A 24,783-nucleotide genomic window follows, 5' to 3' on the forward strand; every position below is an offset into this window, starting at 1 on the left:
AAAAATTGATAGATGAAGATGGAAATGTGAAAAATGGGAATAAAGAAATATTAAGAACAACAACATTTTATAAGGACATGTATGAAGAGAAAGAAACAGACACAGGGTGTAGTAAGGAATTTGAGCAAATAATTGACCAGTATTTTACAAATGAACAAAAAGATAGGTTTGAAGGAGGTGGAGAAAGCAATAAAGATGGGCAGCAGCGGAAAAACACCGGGAATTGATGGGCTACCGAATGAGTTTTATATGACCTTCTGGGAGATAATGAAGATATGCCATGTCTATTTCTAGAAATCTTGAGGGAGAGAGAAATGACCAAAACAATGAAGACAGGAATAATAACTCTTATTCCCAAACAGGAAGAGACTGTAAATATTAAAAATTGGAGGCCGATAACATTGCTATGCCAGGATTACAAAATCTTAACAAGGGTCCTGGCAAATCGTTTAAAGGATAAAATTGAATACGTGATCAGAAGAGCAAGCATGTGTGGTGCCAGGGAGGAGCATGGTAGAGAACTTGTGTATTTTGAGGGATAGTATTTTTTTGGATGAACGAAAGAAACATGGATATTGGAGTTATTAATTTGGACTTAGAAAAAGCTTTTGATAAAGTCGCCCACAAATATATGTGGAGAATCCTCCAAAGAATAGGAGTGCCAAAAGGTTTTGTTAGAATGGATACAGACAATATATAGAGGTATTGAGTAAAATCAAGGTAAATAATACATTGTCAGAGGAAATAAAAGTAGGGAGAGGAGCAAGACAAGGGTGTCCTTTGTCGGCAGTATTTGTATTAAGTATCGAGCCGTTTATAAATAAGATTAGGATGGACAAAAATATACGGGGAATTGAAGTCCCAGGAGGTGGAAAACAAAAAATGAAGATATGTGCATATATGGATGACATAAGTATTATTATCAGAGATGCGAGTAGTGTAAACCAAATAATTGAACACTTTTTGTATGGCATCGGGTTCAAAGCTAAATCTAAAAAAAAATGTGACTGTTGTGGGGGAAATGGAAGGAAAAGCCAGAAGGAAAGATACAGATCTCAAATACGGTTAGAATATTGGGAGTAAATTTGAGACAATAATATAGAAAAGGAATGGAAAGAAATGTTAAAGAAGATTAATAAAGTAGGATTTTGGAAGTTAAGGAAATTAACTATGGAGGGGAAAATATTGCTGATAAAAGCAATAATCATACCAAAATTGGCATACCTAGCCACGGTTTTCTTTCCACCGAGGAAGATGTTGAAAAAAATAAGAACATGCTTTGTCTTCTTGTGGGGATCAAAGTGCGAAAAAGTAAAAAGAAAAATAGTAACAAAACAAAAAAAATGGAGGAAAAGGCTTTCCAAAAATAGAACAAGAGCGGATATTAAAGCATGCAGCAACAGTAGTCAATATGGCACTGAATAAAAAAGGGAAAAATGTCAGACATAAGGTATTTATTAGGAGCAGAATTAAGGAAAGTGAAATTGTGGAAAACTCCAAATGATAGACCGATTGCGTTTAAGGCGCCTCAACATTATAAAATAATAATAAAATGTTTGAGGAAATATACATGGGAGGAAGGAGAGGCCCAAATGTGGGGAAGAATTAAAGATCTAAAAAAAATATATAGAAAAACAAGAAACAATAGTTAAAATCCAACCATTAACGGAAGAACAAAAAGTATGGCAACAAATTATTGAAAAAAATTTGACAAAAACAAAAAGGACATGGGGTGATTATCAGTACACGAAGTGCTACCGGCAAACGCATCTATGTATAAAAGAATAGCAAAATCTCCAGTATGTCCGAGAGGAGGATGTAATGAAATAGAAACAGCAATGCACGTATTTTGGTATTGCAAAAAGGCACAAGAGGTGTGGAAAACAATAGAACAGAAATGGGAAGGGTCAATAGGGAAAGAGGAAATACTATATGGGTTAGTGGGGAAGAGACTAAATGAAAAAAATGGGAAAGGAAAAATGGAAATTAATATAATAAAGGAGAATGTGGGGAGAGAAATGAAACTGATACATAATAAGAATGTACCCATTGAAAGATTGTTACAGAAATGTGAAAGAGACATAATAGAAGAATGGAGAATAAGGGAGGAGAAAATGAACAAGGACAAAGTTCAATTAAAAAAAAAAAAAAAAGACCTTAAGATTATCTTAAATCGGGAGGAAGGGTGGTGTGGGGAAAAAAGGGGAAAAAAAAAAAAAAAAAAAAAAAAAAAAAACCACGTGTGGGGAAATGGTGGTGGACAACAGTGAATTACTGAATTGGCCAGACGTTGTGTGTGTGCTAAAAGCTAAGACACTGAAAAGAATAAATAAAATGTAAGTGAAAAAAGGACAAGCAAAAATAGTGTTTGTTCTCAGTAATGGAATTTAGACAAGAGAAAAAAAAAACAAAGTTCTCCCAGGCCGAGGCTCATCCATTGCACTCCGGGTGTGCTGACCACTGCGATTTCCCCAAATGCGGGAAACTCGACGGCATAATTCGGGGTAGTTGGGGACTGCGTTCGCGCTCTCCCCTGATCAGCTTTGTTCAAAAGAGACTGAAAACGCTTTTCAATTTTTCATTGTGGAGTGAAAGTGGCATTTGGGTGACTGAGGCAGAAGCCAGTGAGGCAGCTGCATTGGGAGCTTAAAATGATAAATACACAAAAAAAAATTCACTTGTATAAAAGGAACCCCCCCCCTCCGTAAAAATTACATTAAGTAATTAAATCTATTTAAATAAAGGAAACTCCCCTCAAAAATATTTTCTATCTACCGATGTGTATCATTGCTGCATTATTAATATTTTTAACTTCTCTCACCTCCTTTGACAGCAGAATGGAACAGCGAGTGATGCAAAGAGAATAAAGTGGAGAGAAGTGGAACTGAGTGCACTTTCTTTCATCCATCCATCCATCCTTTTTGTGCAACTTTACTGATTTCAAGCTGCTTTACTTGCTGCCAAGTGCCAGCTTTCTGACACGGGTGAAAGGAGGAAAAGAAAAAGACGGGGAGAGGGGAAGGGTGACCCCTGCTGGCAGAAAGGCAAAAGCTTACAGCACTCGGTATTCCCAGGCGGTCTCCCATCCAAGTACTAACCGAGCTTCCGAGATTGGGCATATTCAAGGTGGTATGGCCGTAAACTAGAGGGGCAAGTTTTTTTTTTCTCCCCACATAGGCAAGGTTGGAAGCCCTCTTTACTAAACGACAGCCCAATGTTTCCCCCCCCCCCCTTTTCAAATTCAAAAATCATTCCGAAAATTTTAAGAATGTTCTTTGTCCTTCATCCTGGTCCTTCTGTCAGCTCTCTCGCTGTCGCCGACCAAATCCCCCCCACCCCCGTTCTTCCCCGTGTATAGATAGATAACATCCAGCTGTTCAGATGGGGAGCCTGCAACTTTACAACGTGAGGCATCTTCCAGAAATAGCCGGCAACCTCGTGTCCTTCCTAACATGGAATCCCACAGTGGCATCAAAGGACAAGCACCGGCTCTCGTCTCGGATGTGTACGCAGCGCTGCCCCAGATCTCCCAGTGGCCTCGGCGCAGGCCTTCCTGAGGGTCCTTTGCTGCTGTGCGCGAGCGCCCATGCCGAGGGGTTCTCTCTCTCTCTCTGAAGTGCAGGGTCTCCTTCCTCTTTCGCAGCTTTGCCTCCTGCCGCCTGTCTAAGCTGTTGGGCGGCTGTTTCTCATTCAGCGTCCTGTCCAGTCCTACCCCATCTGTTTCTCTTCCAGCCAATAAGCTCCAGCGATGTGTGGCTGGTTTGCATAAGAGTGAGGTGCACCTTGGGTTTGCTGGCGAAACCTGTAATCAAGGTGGGGAGGTCGGTGCAACCCCATCATCCGGGTCACAGAGCACATGGGCGTCTGGTCTGCTGCTAACTCTTGCACATGCGTGCTCCAGATCCTGAAGCAGGCCGAAGAACCGGGGGGGGATTGGGGGGATGGGTGTGGGGAAATGCCTCCCACCAGCGAGTGATGCAGCCACAGCAGAGGGAGGTTGGAGTGCCGGGCTGCACAACTCATACTTACCATAAGGGTAACTCCAATGCCAGGTTCTTCTGTCAGGTTCCTCTTGGATCCAGATCAGGGTAGGTTGGCACGTCCACCATCCTGTTTTCTGCTTCCCTTGGTGCGTGGCAATTTACTATTTTTAGGAGAAAGATGGTGGAAATGGCGATTCCTGACAGTTCCAATGGAAGAATGTGTTTTGGGAAAGAAGATCAGATGGAACCTGGAGGAGGAGGAGGGGAGACCAGCATCACGGATTCCAATTGATGGGAGAGAGAGAGAGAGAGAGAGAGAGAGAGAGAGAGAGGAGGAACATAGTGCATTTTGAGTTTAAAGAAGATCAGATGGAGTGCATGGAGAATTTACGTAAGGAGGTCCTGCAGAAGACTCTGAAATTCATTCCTGGTGAGAGAATTTTTATTTGCCTTTCCAGCGAAAACTACTTTTGAAGTAGTGTTTTAGACTAGATTTCTGTACGATAAATGTCTGAGAACTGTAGAAAGAGAAAGATGTGAACTGGATTCTGAGAAAATTTTTGATCGTACCTTTGAGTGACAGACAAGTTACTATGTACACGGAGAAGGTAAAAATACAAGACAAGACATTTCCACATGGTTACTACAGTACTGTGATGTAAAAAGTAGTATGCAGATGAAGATGGTATTAAGAATGGGCCATATAAATTTGATGTAAATTTAAGAAGGAGGGTGACACGGATCAGGTGATACACATGCCCCCCGTAATACAAACAGGGGCAGACATGTGTTTTATCCTGGCCAACCTCAAGTGTGTAGGAGGTGTGGTAAGGAGGGCCATAAGGTAATGGAATGTACAATAGTAAAATGTCGGAATTGCAAAGAGGAAGGACATCGCTCCAGGGAGTGTAGGAAACAATTTGTAATTTATGCCTTTAAGGACTGCCGTGTCTCATATGTGAGCATTGTTCAAATGAATAGGATGGATAAAGTCCTAGCACTGCTGGATGAGGAGTCAGAAGAGGAGATGGAAAGGGAAGAAAGACAGAGAGAAGGAATAGTAGGAGGTGAAAGGAGAACATATGGTGAAGAGCCTGAATCAGACGGAAAGAGGGAGAGAAAAAAAAAAAAAAAAAAAAAGTAGTGGAGAGTGAAATTTTGAAATTTATAGAAGACAATAAAAGACAAAGTGAAAAGTAGAATTGAACAGTATTCGCAGGATACTTCCATACGGAAAAGATAATGGAAATTTTGAGTGGCACTGCAATTGTATGCCAATCGCCGCCGACGGCTAGGATAAAAAAAAAAAATACAGGGCAGGAGGAGATGAAAGAAAATATGGGGATAATGCAAATTAACGCCATGTTACAACGGAAACGGGACCCTGACCTACTATCACCAGGCAATTCTGGCAAAGGTGGATGAAAGGGAGATAATGTGCCAAGAGTGGGACACAACACCCTCCTTTTTGGAAACTAAAGATGTGGAAGGGTTTCGGACCACAGCAGCAATGAAGGGAGTAGATGAGTGGGAAAATAGAGGGGAAAGGTGTTTATATATATAAAAAAAAAAAAAAAAAAAAAAAAAATGCAGTTGGAGTAAATAGAAGGTAAGGTAGAACAAAATACCGGGAAGAAAAAATGAAATTAAAAATAGTAACATGGCCAGGAGTAAACAGAGAAAAGAAGAGAAGAATTGTTTTTTCTTTCCTGAAAGATACTTCGGGAGATTTTGTTTGCAAGAATGTAGTTCACCGTGTAAAAAAATCGTATGAAAAGTATGCGGAGAATTGGAAAGGAGGTAAAGCGGTATTTTCAGGAACAAATGAAAATAAAAATGCAGGTATAGGGGTTTTAATAAAGAATAGAAATAAAAGGTTCTGAAGAAATTATAAAAGGGAGATTAATGAAAGTGGTAAAAGGAAATACTGTGAATATGATAAATGTATACGCACCAACAACGCTAGTCCAGAGAATGGAAATGTTAAGATGTTTAGAAATCACAATGGCAACTGAAAAAAACCTAATTGTGGTTGGTGATTTTAACTGCTCGACTGAACAAACAACAAATGGACAAAACATCACAAAAACTAGGAGAAATCGTTAAAGATTTTGAAATGACAGATGTATTTAGAAAATTGAAAGGTAAGGAAAAAGGGGTTACTGAGAGGGGCAGGGAGAAAATCTTCCTGATTAGATTTTAATTTTTACAGACAAGGTTTATGAACCAAAGAAATGTATATTGCGGCCAGTGTTTTTTTCTGATCACAGTATGTTGGAGGTGGAAGTAAAAAAAAAAAAAAAAAAAAGTGACGAGACCAAAGACTTCCAATGGAAGTTAAATATAAAAATGTTAGAGGACAAGCATATAAGAGGAGTATAAGCAATATTATAATGGACAGACAACTTTAAAAGAATGGTGTGGGACACAGTGGTGGGAGCTAGATGACAAATACAAAAGAGGTTTTTCAAAAAAAAAAAAAAAAAAGCATTAAAGAGAAGAAATCAAAAGATTGTAGGAAAATCTTGAATGAGTACAGTAGAGAGAATTATAATGAAACTGAGATAAGGACAATAAAAAGAACTAGAACAGTTATTCAAGAAAGAAAACAAAATTTCAAAAGTAGAGTTGGAGAACAAGGAGAAAAGTGCTCCAGATATTTAAAAAAATAAATAGGAGGGGAGGAAAAAAATCAATGGAAGAAATAGATAAAAATGGAGACATCAAAAAATCTTTTTTTCCCCCATACACTTTGTATAATCGACAAAATAGAAAAGACAATAGATCGATTCTATACAGAAAAACAAAGAAAATGTGTTGGTAAATTAAAATGGAAGTTGAAGCAGCAGTTAAAATGTGTAGCAGAGGAAAAACACCAGGGATAGATGGATTACCAATTGTTTTATTTGACTTTTTTTATTTTTATTTATTTATTATTTTTTTTTTAATTCCCAAAAGTGTCTTTTGGAAATTCTAAAATATGGAGAAATGACAAGCACAATGAAAAGTGGAATAACAACACTTATTCCCAGGTAGGAGGACAAGAATGATGTAAAAAAAATTGGAGGCCAATTACATTGCTTTGCCAGAATTATAAAATATTGACAAGAGTCTTGGCAAACCGATTAAAAGAACACATTGGTGTCATAATTAAAGAAGAGCAGGCATGTGTGGTCCAGGAGAGGAGCACCACACATAACGTGTGTGAGAAGAGATTGTATTAACGTTATGAAAAAAAAAAAAAAAAAAAAAAAAAAAATGTGGGGCTAATCAAACTTAGATCTGGAAAAAGCCTTTAAGGTTGCACATAACTATTTGGAGGGCAATACAAAAAAATGGACATTCCAGAAGAATTTGTGGGACAGCTAAAGGTGGTATATAAATGGAAGAGGAAGTAAAATAAAAAGTAAACAATAGGTTGACAGAGGAAATAAAAGTAGAATGTGGAGTACGGCAAGGGTGTCCGTTGTCAGCAGTGCTGTTCGTGTTGAGCATTGAGCCATTGCTGAATATGATCAGAAACGACAAAAACATAAGAGGAATTGAAGTTCCGGGAAGTGGAGGGCAACGGATTAAAACGTTTGCCTATATGGATGATGTCACAGTGATAATAAGGGAAGCATGGAGTGTAAAACAAGTAATTGAGCACACAGGAACACTGAGCACTGCAGGAACAATCAGAAGAACTGTATGAGCAACAAGGCAGAGAAGAAAAACAAATTAGGAAACATATCAACCAAGAAAGGGAAGAAAAGAAAGTTCCTTAGCAGGATTCGAGATAGAGGAGAAAGAAAGGCATACGATTCTTCATATTATATTATATATATATATATATAAAAATCTTACGGAGCAAAAAAGACAGCCATGAAAACTTTGAAAGACGAGAAGGGCTGTGAATGGGAAGAGGAGGAACAAAAAGATAGAAAGATTCTACACAAATCTATATGGGAAAAGTACCAAAAAGGCTAATAAACTTTTTTGGGAAAGTGTAAGAAAGTAAAATAAAGGGCTGGACAAGGATTTCACCCTAGAATAAAAAGCCATAACAAAGTACTAAAAACAAATCCCCAGGAATAGACAGTTTGCCCATCGAATTCCATATAACCTTTTGAGATTGTTTGAGTAAAAACCTGGAAAGACTCTTCAAAGAAATAAGTAGAACATGTGAAAGTCCCACCACATGGAAAACAGGAGTAATTACATTGATTCCTAAAAAGGAGATAAAAGGGAAGTCCGCAACTAGAGACCAAATACAGACAGAAAAATCCCAATAGTGCTCCTGAATCTAGATCTGGAGAAGGCCTATGACATGCTAGAGCATGATTTTATATGGGATACTTTTGGAAAAGATGGATTTTCCCAAGAAATTGACAGAATGGATTAAAACTTGCTACGCAGACATTACAAGCCAAATCAAGGTTAATCGTTTCCTTTCAAATAGTATTAAAATCGAAAAGAGGGGTGAGGCAAGGCTGTCCACTGTCGGCAACCCTTTTTGTCCTGGCTATTGAACCAATTTTAGAACAAAATCAGGAATGATGAAAACCTCGAAGGTATTAAAATGCCAGGAAGTAATGGGAAGGAAGCCAAAATAGCAGCTTATATGGACAATGTAACGGTGATATGTAGTGAGATATAGTTTCTGTCCAGAAGACCTTAAAATGTTTTAAACTTGTTTTGTGATGCATCAGGCTCAAAACTAAACGTTGAGAAAACTGAAATTTTAATAAAAAGGTAATTGGGGAGAACTCCAGAGCATAGGAGCTAAGGTTCAAAAGGGCGAAATAAAAATATTAAGAGTTAATTTTGGGAGTAAAACTGGCCACAGGAAAGATTGGGGAAAACTTGAGAAATATTAGCCAACTTACAGGACTATGGAGGACAAGAACCCTAAGCTATGAAGGGAAAGTTTTAATAAAAGCAATAATTGTGCCTAAACTTTTATATCTGGCATCAATCACACTGCCCACAGTAAAAGTAAAAGAAATAGAAAAAGACTTCCGTTTTACTACTTGTGGGGCTCACTATATGAAAGATTAGGGTGAAAAGAGGCCAAAAGGCAAAAAAGAAAGGAGACAAAGGATTCCCGGATCTAAGGAATCTGCTAAACATAAAATATGTAGCAGAAATCATACAACTAATCCAAGGGGAAACCGGGTAAGGCATCAGACTTACTAAAATACAAACTAGGGAACGCATTAAGGAGATACGAAATCTACAACCCGACAAATAGACCGACAGCCTTTGTTGTACCAAAGCATTTGAAAAAGTGGAAGAAGTGCTAGAAGGAATGCAGGTACGGGGAGAAAATACAAAAATATTCAGCAATTGGAAATTGTTAACAAAAAGTACTTGAGGAGAAGGAAGAGGGTGTGGATTAAAGAACTCCCACGGGGAGATGCAGTGACAGTATGGAAGATATCAGCAAAGGAACTGCTGACCAACCTTAGAAATATAGCATGGGAGGCAGCACATACCATTAAGACAAATAACTTGTTCAAAAGAAAAGGGGTAAAAAGTGAAAGGTGCCCAAGGAAAAACTGCAACGAAATAGCACGCTATGTGGGACTGCTCCTATGTGCAGAAAGTGTGGGAAAAGGCAACCATAAAGTTCCTTTAATATAGCTATAGATAAGGACACTATTATATGGTTATTTTTGCCAGAATTTAAGAGCGTTTAAGAATGAGGTACACCTTGGGTTTACTGGCAAAACCAGCCTAATCAAGGTGGCGAGGTTGGTGCAACCCCATCATCCGGGTCACAGATTGATCGGGTGTCTGGTCAGCGGGTAGATCCTGCACATGCATGCTCCGGAGGCCGAATGAGCCCGATAGAGGCTGAGGAAGCGAGGACTGGGAGAACACCTCCCGCCAATGAGTGATGAAGCCGAGGAAGTAGGAGGTTGAGCAGCAGGCTGTACAACTCATACTTACCTGGCAGGGGAGATACCATTCTCTTCTGTTAGGTATAGGGAACGTCTCATGGCCTTAAAAGGGCAATAGGTCGGCAGGTCTACCACTGCCTGGAGTTCCTTAGGACACAGTGCTTTTTGCGTGTTTTTTTTTTTTTTTTTTTTGCTTTCTAACCTTTTAGGCATCCAAAGACGTTGTGAGCTGCACTGAGGAAGGAGTAAGTAGTTTTCAGGGGTTGGGACCCTTTCTTCCCCTCTTTTTTGCTACAAGACTGTAAAAATTGTGTCAGAAGAGGAAAGGAGGAATGTTGTCTACTTTCAGCTCACCCAAGTGGAAAAAAATGGACCGAAAGACTTTTGCATCGTCGATCCTGTTCAGAAGCCTGGGTTTCACTGCTCGACAGCTAGGTTTTATCTTTGCCTTTCACAACAGAGAAACCTTTGAGGTAGTCTTCACAAACAACTTCTTAATGGAGGGAGGCATTAAGGTTTTTAACGAAGCAGCCTCTAGTATCCAGAGAACTAAAGACTGTCAATGTGGTTATGTTTTCAGATAGGATCAAACACGAACAGATCCTCCAATGGATAGAGATTTTGCGTTGTTCAGCGTGGCGCAAATAGGGAGGGACGAATTTGGAATTTAGACGGGGTACTACAGTTTCCTTGTAAAAATCCCAAGAAATGAGAAGGGTGAGCTAAAGCACCTCCTGCCTACAATTCAGACTGGAGGTGCAAGGGGCTTGATTTTTCTACAACGGGCAACCAAAAGTTTACCGTTAGTGCGAGAAAGAAGGGCATGTAGCCTTGCAGTGCACAGTGGAGAGATGCAGAAACTGTGGAAACGCTGGGCATTCAGCAAGGAAATGTATCCAAAACATCAAATGCCACCTGTGCGGCGAAGAAAATCATGGCTAGAAGTCATATGCTAACAAAATTAAAAGTACAATTAAGCCAATGACTATTAAAACAGATTGTGGAGAAATGTCAGAAAGGAGGGAGAAAGGAGGAAGAAGGTAGCCCAAACCTTTTTCAAACCCCAGTGGAGGGAGTTGCCAGTGAAAGAAAACTGAAATGGTCAAGATGGTAAAAAATGTGAGGATAGAGTGTTGGGGAGGTAGGGGGTGTGTATGTATTTGTGTGGCGGCGTGCTAGGGTGTAGCGGCTACTCCAGATTCCAAAAGAAGGGGCATTTTAGCCGTTAACTATTTTGTCCACATAGTCAATAAATGTGTGAGAAAGACACACAAAGACTTTCATACAACCGCGTCACTCTTCTGGAAATCAATACAAGATTTAACACCAACAACTTACCCGAAGACGCTCCAACAGAAGAGCTCCGCGAGCTAGGCCTGCTCCATGAACCCGCCCCCGAATCGCCTACAGGTACCATCCCAGCAAGGAGACGCCGCAAGCGGTGTGAGCGTACCCAGAAGCGCGGTAAACGAGGAGGTGTCCGAGCTAAGCTAAAGGCTAACCCAACCAGACCGGCTGTTCCGTCCATCATTCTGGCAAATGTTCGTTCATTGGACAACAAACTCTACCATATCCGACTTCTAAGAGCAAAACATCGCGAAGAAAGAGACTGCGGTGTTTTTATCTTCACTGAAACCTGGCTGAATTATAATATCTCCAACGCGGCTATATAGCTAACAGGGCTACATGCTATCCGTGTGAATGGAGACACGAGCAAATCCGGAAAATCACGCAGCGGCGGCCTGCGTGTATACATCAACACAGAATGGTGTGGAAACAAAGGTATGATCACGAAGCACTGCTCATCGCTGGTGGAATTTGTGGCAGTTAAGTGCAGACCTTATTATTTGCCGCGAGAATTCAGTGTTGTTAATGTGGTAGTGTACATTCCTCCCGATGCTAATGGTAAGGAGGCACTACGCGAGCTGTACGAGGCCATTGGTGACCTGTAATCTCGCCACCCTGAGGGATTTTTTATTGAAGCTGGGGACTTCAATCAAGCGAATCTAAAGACTGTTCTGCCTAAACTCCACTAGCATATTAAATTTCCGACTAGAGGAGACAATATATTGGACTTGGTATACACGAACATCAAGTCTGCATATAGAGCAACTCCCCACCCTCACATTGGACTGTCTGATCACATTACAGTAATACTCACTCAAGCTGAAGAGAACAAAGCCGGTAATAAAGCAGGTCAGAACATGGCCAGATGGAGCTACTGAAGCCCTGCAGGACTGTTTTGAGTGCACAGAATGGAGCGTCTTCAGAGAAGCGGTGACCACTGACCATCACATTGACATTAATGAGTATGCCGAAGCAGTGACGGGATACATTAACAAATGCATTGGAGATGTAATCATCATTAAATCTGTCTCAACATGCACGAACCAGAAGCCATGGTTCACAGCAGAAGTTCACAAGCTGCTGAAAACAAGGGATGCTGCCTACAAAGCCAAGGACGAAGTGGCACTCAGAGCAGCCAGAGCCAACCTGTCCCAAGGCATCAAGCTAGCAAAGCGGGAGTACTCAAAGAAAATCAGTGATCACTTCGCCTGCTCAAGAGATTCTCAGCGAATGTGGCAGGGCATCCAAACCATCACTGATTATAAGGCCCCACCGCGTATGTGTGTTAACGACACCTCTCTTCCAGACACTCAACACCTTCTATGCCAGGTTTGAGACACAGAACAAACCAGCATGGAAGACCACCCCCTCGCCAGACAATCAAGTTCTGTCCCTGTCTGCAGCTAGTGTGAGAAGGACTCTCACCAGGGTCAACCCACACAAAGCTGCTGGAGCAGATAACGTACCTGGACGTGTGCTCAGAGCTTGTGCTGACCAGCTGACTGAGGTCCTAGTGGACATCTTCAACATCTCCCTGAGCCAAGCTGTTGTGCCACAATGTTTTAAAAACACCACCATCAGACCTGTCCCAAAGACAGCCACAGCCTTGGAACTCAGACTACCGCCCAGTGGCACTTACTCCAATCATTATGAAGTGCTTTGAGCGGTTAGTCTTGAGTCACAAAGAACCAGCTGCCCCCCAAACTGGACCCTCTACAGTTTGCATATCAAACCGATCTACTGACTATGCAATTTCAATGGCACTCCACCTGACCCTGTCACACCTGGATCACCGCAATGCACATGTAAGAAAGTTGTTCATTGATTTCAGCTCAGCATTCAATACTATCATTCCCAGGCAGCTGATCAGTAAGCTGGATCTGCTCGGACTTCACACCTCCACCTGCAACTGGATTCTGTACTTTCTCACTGAAAGACCCCAAGCAGTACAGATTGGGAATATAAGATCTAACACCATCACACTGAGCACAAGTGCCCCCCAGGGTTGTGTGCGGAGCTTGCTACTCTTCACACTACTGACCCATGATTGCACCTCCAACTCTGACACAAACCACATTATCAAGTTTGCCAAGGATACTACAGTAGTGGGACTTGTCGAGAACGACGATGATGCAGCATACAGAGAAGAGGTCTAACGGCTGGCACTTTGGTGCTAAGACAATAATGTCTCAATGTTGAAGACAAGAGTTGATTGTTGACTTCAGGAAGACCAAGGCTGTTCATCTCCCACTCAGCTTTGATGGCATCACAGTAGAGAGTGAAGAGCACCAAGTTCCTTAAAGTGATAAATAAAAGGAACCCCAAAAATTTATTTACATAAAGAGGAGTTGGATTTTTGGAAGCTCAATGTCACCTTATTAGTGAGCGAATAAGGAAAGAATGAGGAAAAGTACAGGAAGTGGAATACCTTTAAGGACTCATGTAAAACAGTACTGGAATGGTGGGGCATTATGAAATTCAGAACATGTAAATTCTTTCAGGGAAAAGGTAGGGAAGAAAGTGAACGAGGAAGGGAAGAGCTGGATGGTTTGCAGGAAGAACTAGAAAAAAATTACAGGGAAGGGGATGGAGATGGAGAAACAAAAACCCATAACAAGGAATTAGAGGAGGGAGGAAAAGAAAGTTCCAGAGCCAGGTGCAAGAAATGGAGGAGGGTGAAAATTGCTCCCGTTTCTTCTTTAAAAAGAAAGAAAGGAGGAAGAGTTTCATTAAACGGCTGAAAGATACAGAGGGTAACTTAAGGAGAGGAAGAGAAGATGAAAATAGTAGTCTTTCTATCAAAAACTCTACAAGAGGCAGAGCATTGATCCAGCTTGCCAGCAAGAGGCCTTGAAAGAGACTAGAAAAATTAAGGGAAGAGGAGCAGAAGGAATTGGCAGAGAATATTATGGCAACAGAAATCAAACCGGCCATAAAACAAGACAAAGGAAAGACACCAGGCATGGACGGGTTACCCTTGGAGTTCTACGAAGTCTTTGAGTTAAGGAAGAATTAGTGGAATTATTTCAGGAGGTAATGGAGGGAAGTGAGGTGCCAGAGACATGGAAAAAGGGAGTTATTACCTTAATCCCAAAGAAAATGGAGTCTGAAAACATCCCTGATTGGAGGCCAATAACCCTCCTGTGTCTGGACTACAAGCTATGGGGTAAAATAATAGCGAACAGGTTGAAGGGATGAATGGGAAACCTCATAGGAACAGAGCAGGTGTGCAGAGTCCCCGGACAAACCATAGCGCTCCACCATACAGTATACAGAAGGGAGGAGAAGCTAAAATTCCAAAGTAGGGTTCAGTATATGGAGAAAAAAAAAAAAAAAGTGAGCACTTCTGGTCTTTTTTTTTTTTTTTTTTTAAAAAAAAGCAAAGGGTAGCATTGAGGGGCTAAAGGAACCCTACAAAACAAAAACTGATTGTAGAAGCCTTCTTTAAAGAGTTATATAGCTGTAAGACTAGTGATATCCAGAAAGAAAAAGGAGTTAGGAGTTTGATGGGAGGATCAAAGAACACCAATTTCACTCATTTCAAACTGACATTTTCTTTGTTGAACAAGCAATAAAGACTTGTAAAAAGAACAAGACACCTGGGATAGATGGCCTAACTGCAGATTTCTACACCACCTTCTGGCACTTAGTCCTTTTAGAGATCTTTCAGGAAATACTAAAAGGGGAGGAGGTCCCCAAGTCATGGAAGAATGGGATAATTGCACTTATCCCTAAAGACGGAGGCAAAACAGAAATCTCAAACTTGAGGCCAATAACCCTGCTATGTCAGGATAAGTTGTTGACATAATGTCGTAGTAAATCACTTCAGGAAAGTTCCTGCAGACATCATTAAACAAGAGCAGATGTGTGCGGTCCCAGGACGATCCATAATTGACAACCTGATACTGGTTAGAGATATCCCGGAATATGCAAGGGAGCGTGATCTATTAGTAAGACTTTTGAACATTGACATGAAGGCCTTTAATTCTATAAATCATGACTGTGGGGAAACCCTAAGAAAGACCAAACACCCAAAACAAGTCATTGATGTTATCTGGAACTGTTACCATGACATGGCAAGCAGAGTATTGATAAATGGGAACTTAAAAGCGCAAGATATTGAAATCGGTAGAGGTGTACGACAAGGGTGCCCGCTCTCTGTAATTTTAATCGTCCTTGCAATCGAAGCCCCAACAAACATTAGGAAAAATCAGGACATCAAGGATAGAAATCCCTGGAAGTGGAGGAAAGGAAGTAAAATGCATCCTGTACATGGACAATAACACGATCTTTTTGTGAGAAAAGGAGTATCTGTACATAGCACACTACAAACAGATCTATTTTGTAAATCTGCCGGTACAATATAAACCTGAAAAAAAACTGTGCCGAGTCCAAAGGAAATGGACAGAGGAAAACAAGACATTGGGAATTTGGTTTGGAAGTAAGGGGGGAAAAGACTGGAAGAGGACACGTAAATATGTATACCAAACAATTGGGATGTGGAAACTGAGGAACCTTAGTTATGAGGGGAGAATTCTCAATTCAATTATCCTGCCAAAACTATTCTTAGCAACAAATTTACCTACCAAGAAAAGAAACTTTCAGGAAAATTGAAAGACAATGTATTTGTTTTGGGGATCCATATGTGAAAGAATGAAAAGGGAAACCCTAATGGAAACAAAAAATAGAGGAAGAGACTGAGTTTTTAAAACACATTCTGAAGCTCAGGTACACATGTGCATATATTAAATTAATCGGAGTAAGGAGTGGGAAGGTTGCACATATGGCCAGATATGATGGAGGAGCGCTAAGAAAATATAACTTGTGTAAAACCACCAACAAAAGACCATATGCCTTCAACATTGCTAAACTCTACTCCATAATCAACTTCATAGAAAACAACAACTTTGGAGAAGGAGGAGGGAAAGTGTGGACTAACTGGAGATTAATTGTGAAAACAATTAAGGACAAGAAACCAGCCACATGGCTTAAAGAAACCTCAAAAACAGAATCTGAAAAAATATGGGAAACGATATCCGGTAATTATCTCCCAAATAATCTGAAGGAGTTAGCATGGCACATCCTCCATACAATCTGTTTAAAAGAAAATCTGAAAAACCCAAAAATATCCATACCCACATTGTAAAGGAAATTGAAGCTGCAAAACATGTACTGTATGAATGTAAGAAGGCACATGGTAAGGGCAGAAAAAAAAAATAGGGAAGGGGCAATTGATAAAGAAATCGTCCTGTTTAGCAGGTCAAAATATTAATGTGGGCAAGGCAAAATAGGCGAGAATAAATTACATAAAAGAGGCGATTTGGGTTTGGAGGCAACTATACACAAAGAAAAACTTCTCCCCATAAGTGTTTTGCAGATGGCCAAGGACAACATAAAACTCCTTGAATCGAGGACCTGAAAAGGGAAGACCACCTCCGGGGCAAAGTAAGTTTGCATCTCTTAAATTGTTTATGTATTTAATGGTTTTATGGTTTGAAATGTTTTTGTATGAACCACAAAACTGGCGTTTCCAAGTGACAGCCATAGAACAGTCATGAAGTTCAGAGAAAGAAGATAAATAAAAAGTAATTTGTTTTAAATCAAATAAAGCAATTGGCACAAAAAAAAAAAAAAAAAAAAAGTGGTTCTCCTCAGTTAAGTGTAGGGAGCACCCCACAACCTTGGATCCAGAGCAAGGTAGGTTGGCACATCCACCACCCTGTTCTCTGCTTCCCTTGGCTCACAGCGATTTAAAACTTTTAGGAGCAAGATAGCGGAAGCAATGCAATCCAGCAGTGCAATGGTTGGAAACATGGATTTGAATCAAGGCCTTGGAGTTTTTGGGAGATCTGCAGCATATATTCCAGTTGATGGAAGAGAAAGAAGGAACATGGTCCATTTAGAGCTGAAGGAAGGACAAATTGAGCGAGGGGACTTCAGTAAAGGAGGTGTTGCAGAGGACTAAAGTTTTCACCGGGTGAGATTGATTATCTTTTTGCATTTCCAGGTAAAACTACTTTTGAGGTGTTTAAGAATAGAGCTTTGTATGACAAATGTTTGAGAGTAGTGGAGAAAGAAACCGGTTAGCTCAGTGTTGGAAAAAGTTTTTGATCTTGCCTTCGAGTGACAGGATGGACAAAAAAGTAAATATCTTCATGTATACAGAGAAAGTAAAAATGTAAGATATTTCTACTTGGTTGTTGCAATATTGCAATGTAAAAACCAGTATGCAAAATGACTGACAATGGGATTAACCCTTTAACCGCCAACTCCCTAAATATTCCCCACGCCAGGCAAAATCTGAACAATTTTCGTTTTTTTTACTTTTTTACATTTTTTTTACATTTTTTACATTTATTCAAGCAGTATTGACCACTAAATGTTGTGCAAGTTCTAGAAATGGGCAAACACATAATAAAACACAAAATGTACCTTTTCTCAGGCTTCTGGATTTGTCTACTACAAAATGGAACAGTCAAAAGTAATTCAAAAGTCAAAAGTAGTTCAGTCAATCATAGTTTCATTCCCAGTATTTGAGTTTGCTGTGCCACAGGCCAAAGCAGGGAACTGCACAAAGTCCTGGATTGCTGGGACACTTTGAGCAGAAGGTCTTGACGTCTCTACGCTGACCCTTCTTTGAACAGACACGACAGCGTTTTTTCTGAAAGTCCAAAGTCCTTACATTCATCTGGCAACACTGCTGAAATACTACTCATAGGATCCTCTTTGCCAGTGTATACACAAAATCTATAAATGTAACCTGAATTCTCAGCTAAGCAAAACATCTTGATACCAAACTGTGCCCTTTTCAATGGTAGATACTGTCGAAACTGTAAGCGGCCCTTCCACAACAATAAACTTTCATCAACTGTAACTGACGGTCCTGGCATGTAGGGCAACTGAAATGCTTCAAATAAATGATCAATCAAAGGACGTAGCTTGAACAAGCGGTCGCGGTTTGGATCTTTCTTATCTGGCTCATTTCTGTTGTCATTCAAATGAAAGAATTTCAGCAGCAAAGAGAATCGGTTACGTGTCATGACAGCTGCAAAAATAAGTGTTGCATACATAGGATCTGTAGACCAGTACATCTCAATATCTGGTTTTCTGATTATTCCCATCAACATCAAAATCCCAATGAATTTTTTCATTTCGTTTTCATCAGTGTCTACCCAAGCACGAACACGGGAATGTGGAGGTAAATTGGGATTTTTCTCAATAAACTGTGCTGCATACAGATTTGTCTGATGAGCAAAATGTCTGATCAAATCAGGTGACACAAACCGCTCATAAAACTGCTCAGCAGTGTAATTGTTTACATCAACAATAAAGCCACACGTTGCCTCAAACGGATGCAGAAAAGGTAGTTCACCTCGGGCAGCAGTCCAGTTGAGATGCTGGGGATACACCCACTCATCGCCGTCATCCGATGCGTCTTCATTCACAGTATCATGCAGCACACGTTGCTGCTCATCATTGTCGCTAAAATCTTCTTCAGAACTGCTACAATCATGATCAGAACTGTCCAAAATCGCCTGCAAAGCCTCACTTGAAGTCAGTTTACGTTTCGCCATATTCACAGCTGTTACATGCGAATCACGTCACATGACCGGCCAAAACAACCACAGACTTGTTGAAATACAACGTAGTAATAATACCCACGCCACTTGCCAGGCATTCATATAACCACAGGCAAATGTGCCGGATAATTCCGGCAGTATGGCGTTAGCAATAAAACAACGGTGCCGGATATATCCGGCAGAGGGCGGTTAAGGGGTTAAGAACGGGTTGTACAAATTTGATGCAGTTTTAAAGAAAATGACACAGAAAAAGCGATTCATTTGCCTCTGGTCATATAAATTGGGACAGTTAGAGGGCATGTATTTTACCTGGGGCAACCAGAAGTATGCAGAAGGTGTGGAAACAAGGGATATAAAGCGGCGGATGTGGCATAATAAAATGCAGAAACTGCAAAGAGGAGGGTCATAATAAGATTGTAGAAGGACAATAAGATGTAATCTATGTGGACAGTCTTCTATGCCAACAGTCAAGAGGAACGCAGTGAGAGAGAAGGCATTAGCACTGTTAAATGGAGTCTGAGGAAAAAAGGGAAATGGAGCTCTTAAATACTAAGAGAGAAAGAGAGAGAGAAAAAAAAACGAACTTTCTGGCCTTTATGGAACAGTTTCTCAATGCAGAAAGGAGAATGGAGCAGTGCCCACAGAACTTTCCATACAGAGGAAATTAAGGAAATTCTCAGTGGAACGGCAATCTGTCAGTCTCCTCAGCAGGTAATGGTGGAAAATATTGGTCAAGACGAAATGAAGGAAAATATAGGGATAACATGAATCAACCTAAGGGTTACAGAGAAAACGTGGGCCAGACATATCGCCAGCTAGATCCAGAAAAATCAGAAGGGGGAGGAAAACCAAAGGGCACAGCTCCCTGTTCTTTGGAATCTAAAGATATAGAAGGTTTTGTATGAGCAACAGGGATGAAAGGAGGAGTAGAGGAATGGAGAACTGAGAGGAAAGCCGCCAAGAAACCAAAAAAAAAAAAAAAAAAAGCAGCCTTTGTAAATAAAGGGAAAATAGAAGAGGTAGACTACAGTATCACAATGAATAAATGAAAGTCAAAATAGTTACTGTGAATGTGAGAAGCATTCAAAGGAGGAAAATTGTATTCTATTTGAGAAGTTGACCTGTAGACCTAAATTTTCATTCAAGAATGTGGTCTGCCCTTTTTTAAAAAAAAAAAAAAAAAAAAATTCTACAATGGGTATAAAGAGGACTGGAAAGATGGCGAGGCTATATTTTCAGGGACAAATGAAAAAATGCAGAGGTTGGGGTGTTAAGAATAAAGGAATGGAAATTAAAGGATATGACAAAAAAGTGAAGGGGAGACGGATAAAAATGAAATTGGCAAGAAAAGGATATACGGTCACGCTAATTAACGTATGTGCTCCAACGACACCCGTCCAGAGGATGGAAGTTCTAAATTTGCTTGGAATGGCAATGGCATTAGAAAATAATTTTAATTGTGGAGGATTTTAACTGCTCTAGAGAAAGTTCAACGAGTGGACAAAATGGCCAAAAAAAATTAAAGGAAATAAGACTGTTGAATGACAGATGTCTTTAGAGAAATAAAAGGAGAGGATAAAGGCTTTAGCTGGAGAGGGGCACTGGGGAAATCCTCCAAAATAGATGACATTTTGGTTGAAAGGAATTCTGAACCAATGAAATGCAAATTAAGGCCAGTATTTTTCTCTGACCATTGCATGTTAGTGGCTGGGAGTTAATTTTGGGGAACGGAAGACCATGAGAAAGGACTGGAGAGAACTTAAAAAAAAAAAAAAAAAAAAAAAAAAAAAAAGGGGTGTTAAACCTATAAAAAAATTTATGGAAATTGAGGAAAATGACCTTTGAGGTCAAGGTTTTACTAATAAAAACAGTAATAGTCCCAAGGATACTGTATTTGGGGTCTATTTTCATTCCCTCAAAAGAGAAGATTTTAAAATGATATCCATTGCTTCCATTTTTTATGGGGCTTGCTGTATGAACCTTTGGCATGGAAAAAAGTAATGACTAAAGAAAAGGGAGGGAAAGATTTCCCAGACTTGAACTAATAAAATTAAAATATGCGGCTACAGTAAAATCGACCTGGTGAAAAGGGATAAGGGGAGAGCTGCCTGCCTGGTACAATACATGGTGGAAACAGGTATTAGACACCCACACGATTTGACATGGCAAAATACTAAATCGGGACATGATTAAATATTGAATCACAGAAATTTAAGTAAGAAGAAATGTCTATATGGAAGAGACAGTTGTTAGGTTCCACTCCTTTGTGTACCAAGATATCTCTATCATTAGGACTACTTAACATTGATATGGAGAAGTCTCAACTCCATCAATCATGATTTGTCTCTGTATATAGCACACTAAGCAACATTTTTGCGAGGCTGCAGGAACAAAAATTAAAATAAAAAAAGGAGGGCTTTTTGTTTGGTAGCACAAAGGAAGGGGAGAAAGATTGGAAAAGGACATGGAAATATGTGAAACAAGTAACTAGGCTGTGGAAATTAAGTTACGAGGGGAAAATCATCCTCCTTAAGTCAATGTTACCAAAATCGATTTTTTTTGGTAACTATGCCCACAAACAAACAGCAACTGAAAGCTGCTGCAGTAAAGGCCTGGCAGAGCATTAAAAAAAAAAAAAAAAAAAAAAAGAGGAACCCCAGCATCTGGTGATGTCCATGAGTTCAAGACTTCAGGCTGTCATTGCCAGCAAAGGGTTTTCAACCAAGTATTAGAAATGAACATTTTATTTCCAGTTATTTAATTTGTCCAATTACTTTTGAGCCCCTGAAATGAAGGGATTGTGTTCAAAAAATGCTTTAGTTGCCTCATTTTTATGCAATCGTTTTGTTCACCCCACTGAATTAAAGCTGAAAGTCTGCACTTCAACTGCATCTGAGTTGTTTCATTTAAAATTCATTGTGGTAATGTACAGAACCAAAATGAGAAAAAAAAGAAAAGTTGTCTGTCCAAATATTTATGGACCTAACTGTATGAAAGAAAACAAAACAATTGGGAGTTTGAATAAAGCAAGGAGGTAGAGAATCCCTTTTAGAACATCATAAAAATGTCAATTAACGTAAAGTACTTAAAACTAGAGTAAAAGATCATACAATGTTCTCCAAAACAAATTGGAGGACAATTTGCTCAGGGACAAATGAACAGAACTGCTGGGATTAGTTTTATAGTTAAAATTAGGACAACTGAAAATAAAGAATTATGAAGAAATCATTAATGCAAGAATGGCAAAGCTACAAATCATAATAGAAGACAGCCAGGAAATCAGCATAATCAATATATGCCCCAAATGGAAAAGAACGATATTTTTTGGAAAATTAAACTTTATCAAAAAAAAAAAATTGTGGTAGGAGACTTCAATTGTGTAATTGAGTCCAGAAATAGAAAACCAGATAAGACAGCTAAACTATTAAGTATTAAAGAACACCAGTTGAAAGACTGTTAGAGAAGTCAAAATAGGAAGAGGAGAAAAAAAAAAATAGATCAGATACGGACAAGCACTAACTTCCCAGTAAAACTTTAGACTTCAGGTGGTATTCTTTTCAGACCACCAATTCATTGCAACAGAAATTGAAGAACACCATCAAAAGAGGGAAAGGCATCTGGAAATTGAATACAACACTCTTGGAAGACAATACTTGGCAGGAAAATCGCCGACAGTCTAATCATGATAAACAAATATAAGATCACAAGCCAGGTAACAGTAAATGGAAAGCTGACCAAGAGTTGAGATCAAAAATGAGGTCCAAGGCAAGGCTGTCCCCTATCAGTGCCCCTGTTTATGTGCAGCATTGAACCCGTTCTGGAGAAAGTTATAAACAAAATATATACAGGAGGAATCTGAATCCCAGGAAGCAATGGAAAAAACAGCAAAATGTACGGCCTATATGGAGAACACTGCTATTTATAAAGATATTGAATCAATAGGGCTGACAAAAAATAGTGGAGGATTTTTCCAAGGCATCAGGACTTCGACTAAACAAACAAAACTGAATGCCTGACTAAAGGGCAATGGAATGGAAAAAAAAAAAAAAAAAAAAAAATACAATTCGGAATTATTAAAAAGGACACCATCAAAATCCTGGAGATAAGATTGAGAGGGAAAAAAAAAAAAAAAAAAATAGAAAAAAAGAGCAAGCTTGCTGGGACTTTAGAAAACACAATAGTAAACCTACCGGCTTCATAACGCCAAAACATCAGAAGCAATAAAGTTCCTCAAAACATGCAAGGTTAAGAAAGAAGACAGACAATGGAAGATGGGAAAGTTGGCCACAGGATTTAAAAAAAAAAAAAATGAGTGGCGAATTCTGGGGCAAGATTGTAGAAGCTTTGCAATCCACCAGCATAGTGGCGAGACCAGTTGGAGCCATGGATAAGAAAAAGGAGATACTCAAGAACCTGGACTTTTTGGGAGACCTGCATCAGTTATTTCTGTGGTTGGAAGAGAGAAGAGAAAACATAGTCCACTTTGAACGAAGGAGGAACAAATGAAGCAAGGGGACTTCAGCAAGGAGGTGCTGCAAAAGGACTCTAAAATTTACTCAGGTTGACTACCTTTTCTGGTAAAACCATTTTTGAAGTGGTACTTAAGTGAGGTTTACACGAGGCTTTCCTGATGGTGCCATGCTGCCATGTCTGAGCACCCACGCCATGGGGTTCTCTCTCTGGATCACAGGGTTGCCTTCGTCTCTGCACTTTCCTCCTGCTGCCTGTCTAAGCTGTCAGGTGGCAGTTTTTCCATTCAATGTTCCACACCTTCTTCCTGACGGTCTCTTCCAGCCAATAAGCTCCAGTGATGGGTGGCTGGTTTGCATAGGAGAGAGGTGCACCCAGAGTTTGCTGGCTGAACCCGCCTAATCAAGGTGGCAAGGTCGATGCAACTCAATTATCCAGGACACCAAGTGTACAGGCATCTGGTCAGCCGCTAGCTCTTGTGCATTTTTCAAATCACTAGCAATAGCAGCAAACATTGGCCGTTTCTTGAAGCTGGCAGAGTTTATTCACAGGTCTGTCCAGTGTGCTGATTTGGTCTGCACACAAACTCTTCCGAGTGCACCTTTTGCATCTGGCATGGTCTTGATGATTTGACTCCATTACCCAGGAACTACAAATTAAAACTAATCTCCTGGTTCAAAATTTCTTCATGGTGCAAGCCATCTGACATTCTTAAAGTACTGGCAAATACTCTTTAGACCATCTTTTCCAAAACAAAATCAGCCAGGAATTGAATTTGCTTCCAGTGTCTGTGTACTGGTCATTTTTAGGAAAGAATCCAGGAGGCATGTCAGGTTGCGTCTTCAACAACAGCAAGTGATTGGGTGCGAGTGCCTCCAAATCATTGGAGTCATTTGATGCCTTTATGAGAGGTCCATTATTGATTGGAGACTCATTGTCGAGTGTTGGTTTAGTATGGAGTTTAGAATCTCTTATGGTTCCGATTTGTCTCTTCCACACTCCACCTAGATCAGAGGCTGATGGTGGATTGAAAATCCATTTGATCTCGTTCTTCATAGCATTTTTTCTTGGTCAAAATTGCTTCTAATAACTATTTCTGCTCCAACAAAGTTTGCTTCATTATCTGAGCAATAGAACTTCTGCGCATAAAGCGACATTTGGCATGGATACAAGAATCAGTATCTAAGCTGTGAGCAATCTCCATGTGCACAGCTCTAGTTGTTAGACTAGTGAAGATTACTCCATACTTGACTTTTTGGTCCCTTTCAAGTCAAAAGGATAAAATCTGGTCAACTCCAACATTGGTGAAAGGTGGTTGGTCAGATACTAGGTGATCTTCAGGCAAATCTGCCATTTTTTACTCACCTGCTTCCACATTGCATCTTCATGTTATCCACTTTGAAATTATTTTTCTGATAGCTGAATTTGCTTGAAGTATCCAATATTTTTGGCATAACTGTGCAAGCACAGTTGCACCCACATGGTCCAATTTCTTTATGAACATGCTGAAATATGAGA

The 24,783-nt window shown here is 39.9% G+C and overlaps 1 protein-coding gene and 1 pseudogene across 1 annotated transcript in view; both read left to right on the top strand.

The window, feature by feature from the left end:
• Positions 1 to 24,783, top strand: part of LOC127527749 (zinc finger CCHC domain-containing protein 3) — a 227,314-nt gene that overhangs the window by 14,829 nt on the left and 187,702 nt on the right. The gene's annotated exons all lie outside the window — the stretch shown is intronic.
• Positions 2,384 to 2,536, top strand: LOC114642430 (uncharacterized; annotated as a pseudogene).

Source organism: Erpetoichthys calabaricus, chromosome 5 (assembly GCF_900747795.2).
Source record: "Erpetoichthys calabaricus chromosome 5, fErpCal1.3, whole genome shotgun sequence".
In the NCBI taxonomy this organism is placed as follows: domain Eukaryota; kingdom Metazoa; phylum Chordata; class Cladistia; order Polypteriformes; family Polypteridae; genus Erpetoichthys; species Erpetoichthys calabaricus.